This window comes from Chiloscyllium plagiosum, unplaced genomic scaffold, assembly GCF_037043375.1.
Source record: "Chiloscyllium plagiosum isolate Xiang-an unplaced genomic scaffold, Cpla_swu_hap1 HiC_scaffold_40, whole genome shotgun sequence".
Classification (NCBI taxonomy): Eukaryota; Metazoa; Chordata; class Chondrichthyes; order Orectolobiformes; family Hemiscylliidae; genus Chiloscyllium; species Chiloscyllium plagiosum.
The window spans coordinates 30,077,909-30,086,595 of NW_028270178.1; the positions used below are offsets into that span (position 1 = coordinate 30,077,909).

General features: G+C 42.2%; 1 pseudogene; it reads right to left on the minus strand.

Moving 5' to 3' along the window:
• Positions 1 to 252: 252 nt before the first annotated feature.
• LOC148138436 (uncharacterized) lies at positions 253 to 1,669 on the minus strand (annotated as a pseudogene).
• Between the last annotated feature and the right edge of the window lie 7,018 nt (positions 1,670 to 8,687).

Sequence of the window (8,687 nt, forward strand, 5' to 3'; positions counted from 1 at the left end):
GGCTGAACTACTGATCAGGATTAAAACAGCGATGTTGTTGAATAAAAAGAGGTTATTGTGATGTTCGCCCCTGGCAGGTAAAACAGTGACAATGGTTTGACTGGACGCGGGGTACACACCATGACGACTATTTCACCCTGAGAAATGAGCAGACATGCAGGATGAAAATATGTATTTCGAGAACGGTTAATTTTCACAAGTGCAATAATCGTCCACAACAGAATAGGTTGTTCTGAGTGAGAATACCAGCTGTTATTTCCCTAGTTTGGGAAGAAAGTTTTGGTTTAACTTTTTTTTAACCGAAGTCAATATCAAAACGAAAGGAGATTTAATCATCTTCTTCAATTCTTCCCTGAATTTGGTTTGTGTAGCTACATAAATACATGGCTTTGTAAAGGAGCTCAAATACATGAGAATGTATACAGATTCAGTGCCAATCTATGTTGGAGCTGTGTGATTTCCCTCGGTAATACGCTGTTGTTGTGAGTTTGCTGGTTAAAAAGTTAACGACTGCTGTTAGCCACAATAGGACAAAACTGCCTGATACACTGAACAGTAACATGATGGATTTCCTTCTGCTTTTCATCTCTGGATCAGTTCTATTCTCATTGCTGAGACCCCAAAGTGCCCTGCGGACTTTGCTGGTCACTAAAATACGCGGGAATGTCAAAGAGTTATATCAAACAGAAAGGCAGCCATGTAACTAAAATACTTTTCAGCCAAGAGTAGGCCCCACCTGCAGGCGAAGTATAAAAGGCCATATTGGAGTGACAGCCCCAGGCAAAGCTGGAAATTATTTGGCTGGGGTCACAGGCGAACCAGAAGGGTATGTTCTCCAAAGGAATCAGGGTAGACAGCGTGGCTAAAGTAGCAGTGACAGTTCTCATTGAACAGTTGATTGTTTGGAACTTCTGACAATAGATCATGACACACCGGTGAATTGTAAAGAAGACAATAAACCACACAGATATATCCAATGTGGCAGGATTAATACAGAGAATGAACTTACAAACAGCAGTGTAGGATAGAAATGAATGTGGAAAGTGATAACTCAAAATGTGATACACAATGACATTGAAAAATATCACCAGGCAATCTGCAGTTGCCATGGCAATCATGCAAGCCAAGATACATTTAAAAAGTCCACAATTTCCACTGGAGAGAATGGCGATGGTCAGTAGGTTTGCTGTAAGAGGGAGAAGGAAGCGATTGGAAGTGGAACTTCAATAAAGAAATATCACAGGAAATGACCTCATCGTCGGAGGTGATTTGACATCGAGTTTCCCAAAGATTTGTTTTTATAAAGTAGACGAACAGACTGACAACTTGAGGACCAAACGACATTAAAAATTTAATGTCTGTGCTCTTCAAAGAACATTTATATTCATTTCATCATTCCAACAAAACATTCCGTTTGGACACAAGCATTGCATTAACATTCAAGAGTTCATTTTTTTTGCTGATACTCATACTGGAGGAGCTGCTCAGTAAATGTGCATCACTGAGTCTGTTTTCCCTAGTTCCTTCAGATGGATAAGTGACTCTGTAATGAGGACTATTCCTGAAATCTGTGAGAGAAACACAAGAAAAATAACATTGCCTTACCAAGAACGCCAAAGGCTGCAATAACAAAATAGGAAATGTTCTTTATCTGGAGAATTGTAACCATTCTGTCGGGAAGAATTCGACATTTACCTCACGTTCTCTGGCTCCTTTTGAAATCCATCTGAGATCCTTAATTTCACAATTACACATCCTTTGTAGATCAATGCCTCTCCCTGAGAGTAAATGAGACCATACAATAGCTGTGTCTCAACAATTACTGACAGGCCTTTAACAAACAAGCGATGGCTAGATCATCGGGGGATAATTCCAAAGCTCAGGTCATGAATTATCAAACATTAAACCTGGAGAAGGGAGGATGAACCCAAAGTATAGGGAATATTTTGTCAAGGCTAGATAGGTTATTGATGTTTTGGAATCATGCTAATTAAACAAAATATTCAATAAATTGTTCTTTAATAATATTGTTTAGTCCAAGAATGACAATGTAGCATAATGGCATTGATTGTTGCTTTGTTTCTCAGAGTACAATGTGTTGTGTATTGTCATTAACAGTGATGGGAGCGGTTATCTTAAATTACTCCTGGTTGGCACCTGCTAATATTCCTGGCATTGCACAAAATCTAACATTAACGTTAACTCTAACGCAGGGAGTACTCTAACATGGTGTAAAGGATACATTGTCGTCATGATGCAGAAGCGTGGTGGTGCACACATATGCCTACCTTCGCATGCACACACACTTGTACACACAGGCTTGCGAACATTCACACGCACACACAGTTTCTCAGGAACTTTGAATGCAAAAGAGTATTTGAATTTCTGCAATCACTGTGTGTCACAATAACACAGGAAATTCACCCAGCTGGGTCAGGCTCAAGATTCACTTCCCAGATAATGAAAACTGTTCATGTGGACGTTTCAAACCAGGAATCTAACAGAGCAGAATGGAGAGAATCAAACAAGGACATTTGCCGTGAATGTATCGAATGTTTCCATCCTGTTTGGAATGGTGGGAAGTTGATGTCACAGAATCATCAATTAATACCGTACAGGAGAGGTCATTCTACCCATCAAGTCTCTGCCACGAAAACCACACTCATCCCTACACTAATCCCACTTTCCACACTAGGTCAGGGGCCTTGAATATACCTTGTGACCATCCAGTTGCCTTCTAAAGGTTGGGACATTTCCCGTCTGAATTACCCTCTTACACAGTGAATTCCAGGTTTCCACCACTCTCTGGTGTGAAACAAGCCCTCACATTCACTTATACATCTCCTGCCTTTCACTTTAAAAGTCTGCCCCTTTTTATTGACCCTTCAGTTAAGATATTTGACCATATGGTTGAACAGTTGAAACTGTGTGACTGTGTGACAGTGTGTCTCTGCACAAGGGTGTGGGACAGTGTGTCAGAGCATGTGACTACATCTGTGTGAGTGACTGAGTGTACAAGGACATGAATGTGCATGGTGTGTGTGGGTATGTCTGTGAGACTGCAGTGCACAGTGTGATATAATAGGGGTGTGTGAAAGACAGTGAGGGGGTGTGACTGTGAGGCAGTTTGATGCAACGTGTGGGAAATTGAGTGCGGGAAATTGAGAGAGTATGTGGATGTGTCAGAGTCAGTGACCGTGTGTGATACTTTGAGAACAGTGGGTGTTTGATATCGAGTGTGAGAGACTGTGAGAGTGAGTGAACAAGGGCCTGCATGTCATGTGAATTATTACTGGGACGGGGACAGGTTGGGGTTTATAGGCAGTTATACCATGGGATCATCTACACTCAGACTTTGCAATCAGATGGACACATGCCGGCAGACAGGCACAGTCTCACATCAATTTACTCAAGAACAGAATTAGGAACACTCTCTCTCTGTCCCACGCACTCACAGACACACACAAGCGCAAAGCAAGAGGGTTCAATATTAATGCTACTAATCATAATAATAAAGATTCAGATATGGAGTTATTACACAGAAACACATGAAACTGGAACTGAAGTAGGTGACTTGCTCGTTGGAACCGACTCTACAATTTCAGAATTCACTATTCCTATCGTCCCAGAGTAACCTCAGATCCTTTTTACGCAAGGTAATAAATCTACCTGTAACTTATAAAGATTCATTGTCCCCAGCCTTATCACTTTCTGGGACAGCCGGTTCCAAAGTTACACAGCCATGAAAACTAAATTCTCATCACTGTCCAAAAAGGGTGTCCCCAAGTAGTTTTAAACTATGTCCCGAGTCTGAACTCACCCGCAAGGAGAAATATCCATTGCCAATCCACCATGTCAAGATTATGAGAGATCTTATACACTTTGATCAGGTCATCCTTAATTCGTCTAAATTCTATCAGAAACAAGCCCAGTCCGTCCAAATATCCCCAAAGCACAAGTCACTCATTCAGAGTATTACTTCAGTAAAATCATGAGAGGCATGGGTAACGTTGACCACAGTTTTTCCCCAGGGTAGGAAAGTCGAAGGCAAGAGGTCATTGTGAGGTTGGGCCAAAGGGCCTGTTTCCATGATCTCAACCTCCATGACTCTCTGACTCTGTGAGAGCCAGTGGTACAAGAGAATTGGATTGCCAATCAGTGATTCCGGTGTCACCAAATTCCCTATGGCATCAAACCTATTGCTCAACTAACCATGAGACAGGGCTGAAAATGATCAGAGCACGAGGCAGCTCCACACATTAACCCCATCTTCTGCTTTGGTGCGATCCAAATCCAATATCCTCACAGGAGGTTCCATCCTTCAAAGGCCAGTACAACAAACTCTGCATGGTCACACGGTCATGGGTAAGGTGAAGGGTGCTTGACATGGTATCTAACCCTGTGTTGTACCTGTCCTGGGAGTGCACAAAGCTGAAAGTTGGTGAGGCTGAATAGGCTGGGGCCTTTTTCCCTCGAGCGTCAGAGCCTGAAGTGTGACTTTATGGAGGTTTATAAAATCATGGCGGGCATAGGGAGGGTGAATAGCCAAGGTCTTCGCCCCAGGGTGGGGATCACAAAACTAGAAGGGACACAGGCTTAAGGTGACAGGGGAAAGATTGCAAAGGGAGTTTAGGAGAAACGGTTTCATGCAGAGGGTGGTATTTGTATAAAACGAGCTTCCATAAGAAGCAGTGGGGGCTGGTACAATTACAGCATACAAAAGACCATCGGGATGGGGATATGAACAGGATGGGTTTAGAGGGATATGGGCCCAATGCTGGCAAATGGGTCTCGATCAGTTTTGGATATCTGGTCAGCATTGACGAGTTGGGCTGAAGGTTCTGTTTCCGTTCTGGAAAATTCTACTGGGGACATACTGTCAGGACAATGTAGTGAAAACTCACCACTGATTCTGTACCTGTCTTGGGAGCACTTGATGCTGACACGAGGGAGAACAAGGGGACATTGTGTCAGGGTAATGTAGATGAAGCTCTACTCTGTGTCTAACTGGATGCTGTATGTGTCGTGGTATAAAGTGCTGCTGTCAGAAATTAAATATACCAGACAACTCAGAGAGTTTGACACTTTATTTGTCACAGGACAATTCATATATTATCCCGAGCACAAAGAGACACAGAGTCATTGCTTCATACTCGTCAGCATTGCACAGTGGGTTCACCAGATCAAAGTTGCTGATCCTTTAACCCACTGAAGTGGAGCCTGTTACTGATATTTAATCAGGATATCCTTCACCTTGCTGGCTTTCAAATTCAGATCCGGCAGGAAGACACTGCATTTTCCAATCTGAAATATACTCAATGAGGCAGCATCCACAATCCTCAGGAATAGAAAATATCATAGACTTGGAGGGTCTTTGAGAAAATTGCCTTCACTTCGTCTCAATCCCAAATGACTGATTTCTCCTCTCTCGAACCCAGAGAATCACTGGATAGCGATCAGGATCCCTGAATGATTTCCACTCTGTCTCTAACACAGTAATCTCTGAACAATGATCAGAAGCAGGAATCCTGGTTTATCTCCTACCTCCATCTCAGGGTATCACTGGACAGTGATCAGACGCACTGACTGATTTCCATGCTGTCTCAGACACAGGAGTCTCTGGACAGTGATCAGGAGCTGGAAGCCTGGTTCATCTCTTATCTCTAACCTAGAGATCACTGGACAGTAAACAGGGTCAGTCCAAAGATGTACAGATTAGGTGGGGTGACTAGGCTGAATTTACCGTAGTGGGTGGATTGACCATGCATCCCCCTCAAGAATTTTTTGCTTTGTTTGTAACTGAGGATGGAATTTCACTGTCCATAGACATGTTTCATCTGATGTATTATTTAAGGCCCCGTGGTCAGAAAGTCCCTGATGTCCCTTTGTGGTACAACTTTTATCTGTGATTTAAGAGAATATCAATGAGTTGGACGGGAGAATGTATCCTGTCACAGAAAGGGAGGGAAAGGGAAAGGTAGACTCTTACCTCTGAAATAAAGCAGACAATGTTGAGAAACCGACAAGATTAGACATCATTCAGAGAGAGAAGGGAACAGTGTAGGGAAGAGTTTGGGCTTTTACACTAAATTCCCTCAGTGTTGAATCAGAATCCTTCAGCACAATAATTCCTCACCTATCCTCTGAAGAGTATCCCACCCAGACCCAGTCCTCTCTCACTAATGCATATAACATTCTTAGCAATTTAGCATTGCTAATTAACTTGTTCTTCACGTCTTTGGACTGTGGGAGGAAACCAGAGCACCTGGAGGAAACCCACACAGAAACGGGGAGAATGTACACACTCCACACAGACAGTCGCCCAAGGCTGGAATCAAACCCGGGACCCCGATGCTGTGAGGCAGCAGTGCTAACCACTGAGCCACCGTACAATCCAAAAAGTTATGGGTCTTCAGCAGCATGGACAGAAGTTAGAAAAATATGTAGTTTTTCACCAAGGGCTGAAGAAAGAATGGGATAGTCTGTGAGACTTGGCGGCTGCAGACATGAAATGACAAAAGGTTTCATGGAACCAAATCCAAACGGATTGGTAATTGGTTCATTAATGAACACAAGGACCCAGACAAATGGAGCAGCAGGAGACTTTCCCGTTCAGTCTTTTCAACCAGTTGTATAGTAGTGGCTGATTTTAAACTTCAAATCCTGCCCCCTCCCCCATACCCTGTGATTACCCGAGGCACCAGCAATCTGTGTATTCCAATCTGAAATGTACTCAGTGAGGCAGCATCCACAATCCTCAGCAATAGAAAATATCAGAGGCTTGGAGACTCTTTTAGAAAATTGCCTTTGCTACATCTCAGTCTCACAGAAGATGCTCCTTATCGCGAGATTGTCATTATGTTTCAGATTCCCAGACCACGGGAAGAATACTCAGCATTTACTGGATCAAGCCTCTGTCCTTGGGAATCTGATACAGTTCAATCAGATCACTTCTCTATTTTCTGATCCCTGAGAATATGAACCCACAACAGTAACCCTGGCACCAAATAAGGAAACGGCTTTTGTAATTCATTCATGGGTTTGTCGTATTTCTTATTGGGTAGCATTTGTTGCTCATATATAGTTGATCCGGAGAAGTGTCCTGAACTGCCTTCCTGAACTGCTGCTATCCATTTGGTGCAGGTAAGCCGACAATGATGGAAGGGAAGGACACTCTACTAATTGTATCTGTGCAATCTGAAAAAAAAACTCAACAATTCCAATTATGTCTTCCATGCATGAACTAGTACTCAATTCATGCTCATCGATTAATCCCAAAATTATGAGTTGCTATTTTCTAGAATAACTTCTAATAACTTATATTACTGAATGCCTTCTGAAAATCCAATTCTCCAACATTTCCCAATTCCCCTTTATCAACACTGCTTGTTATATCCTCGAGCAAATTTGTCAAACATAATTTCTTTTTCCCAAAACCATGTTTTTGATTATGTTGCGCTTTTCTCAATGTCCAGCTCCGCCTTCCTTAAGAATGGATTCTCGCATCAGCAACAGATTTATGTCAACTGGCCTACAGTTTCCAGTTTCCTGTCTCTCCTCCATCTTGAACAGGGCCGTTAAATTAACAGTTTTCCAATCTGCTGTAACCCTTCTGGATTCGAGTGAATTCTGGAACATTTCAACCCTATGATACAGATGATCACATCATGGTGAGATGTCTATCTTTAGTCCAATTAGTTGATCAAATACTTTGTCCCTCGTGATAGAGACTTATCAGATCTTTCCTTTCCTTCGCACCTTTCTTAACTATAATAGAGTCATCGCGTCATACAGCATGGAAACAGACGCTTTAGTCCAACCAGTCCATGCCGAACATCGTCTCAAACTAAACTAGTCACACCTGCCTGCTCCTGGCTCATATCCCTCCAACCCTTTCCTAGTTATGTGCTAAGCTAAGTGCCTTTTAAACATTTGTAACTGTGTCTGCATCCCCCACTTCCCGAGGAAGTTCATTCTACAGACACAGCCCTTACGTTTTCTTTTTAATCTTTGATTTTAAATGTATGTCCCTTGGTCTTGAAATCACACATCATTGGAAAAGGACACTCACCAGTAACTCATCTATAGCCCTCATTACTTCATAAAGTCATCTCTGAATTTCCTACATTCCAGTGAAAAAAATTCTCCGCTTATCCAGCCTTTATACTTCAAAACTTTATACCCTGCAAAATCCTGATAAATCTCTTGTGGACCCTCTCTGACTTGATAATTTCATTCCAGTAGGAGTGCGATGAGAGCTGGACATAGGACACCAGAAGGTCATCACCAATGTCCTGTACAATCTCAACATGACTCCCCAAGCCGTATAATCAGAGGCACTGAGCAACAAAAGCAAGCGTGCTAAACGCCTTTTCAAGCACGCTCTTTGGGATGTTTATAACATCCTCCAGGGTGAAGACTGATGTAAAATATTGGTTTGTTATTTGTCATTTCCCTGTCCCTCGTTATTAATTCCTCATTTTGGTCCTTCAATCAGCCCACAATTCCTTGCGTTACTGTACATTTCTTTTAAACAAACGTAGAAGCTTTTTCTATATGTTTATGCCAAATTATTTTCATAATTAATTTCTTCTTCTTTATCAGCTTTTCAGCCATCCCAGTACTGGTTCCTTGTTTTAAAAGAAAAGTTCCCAATTCTCTTGCCAATTATGAGTTTTACTGCATTA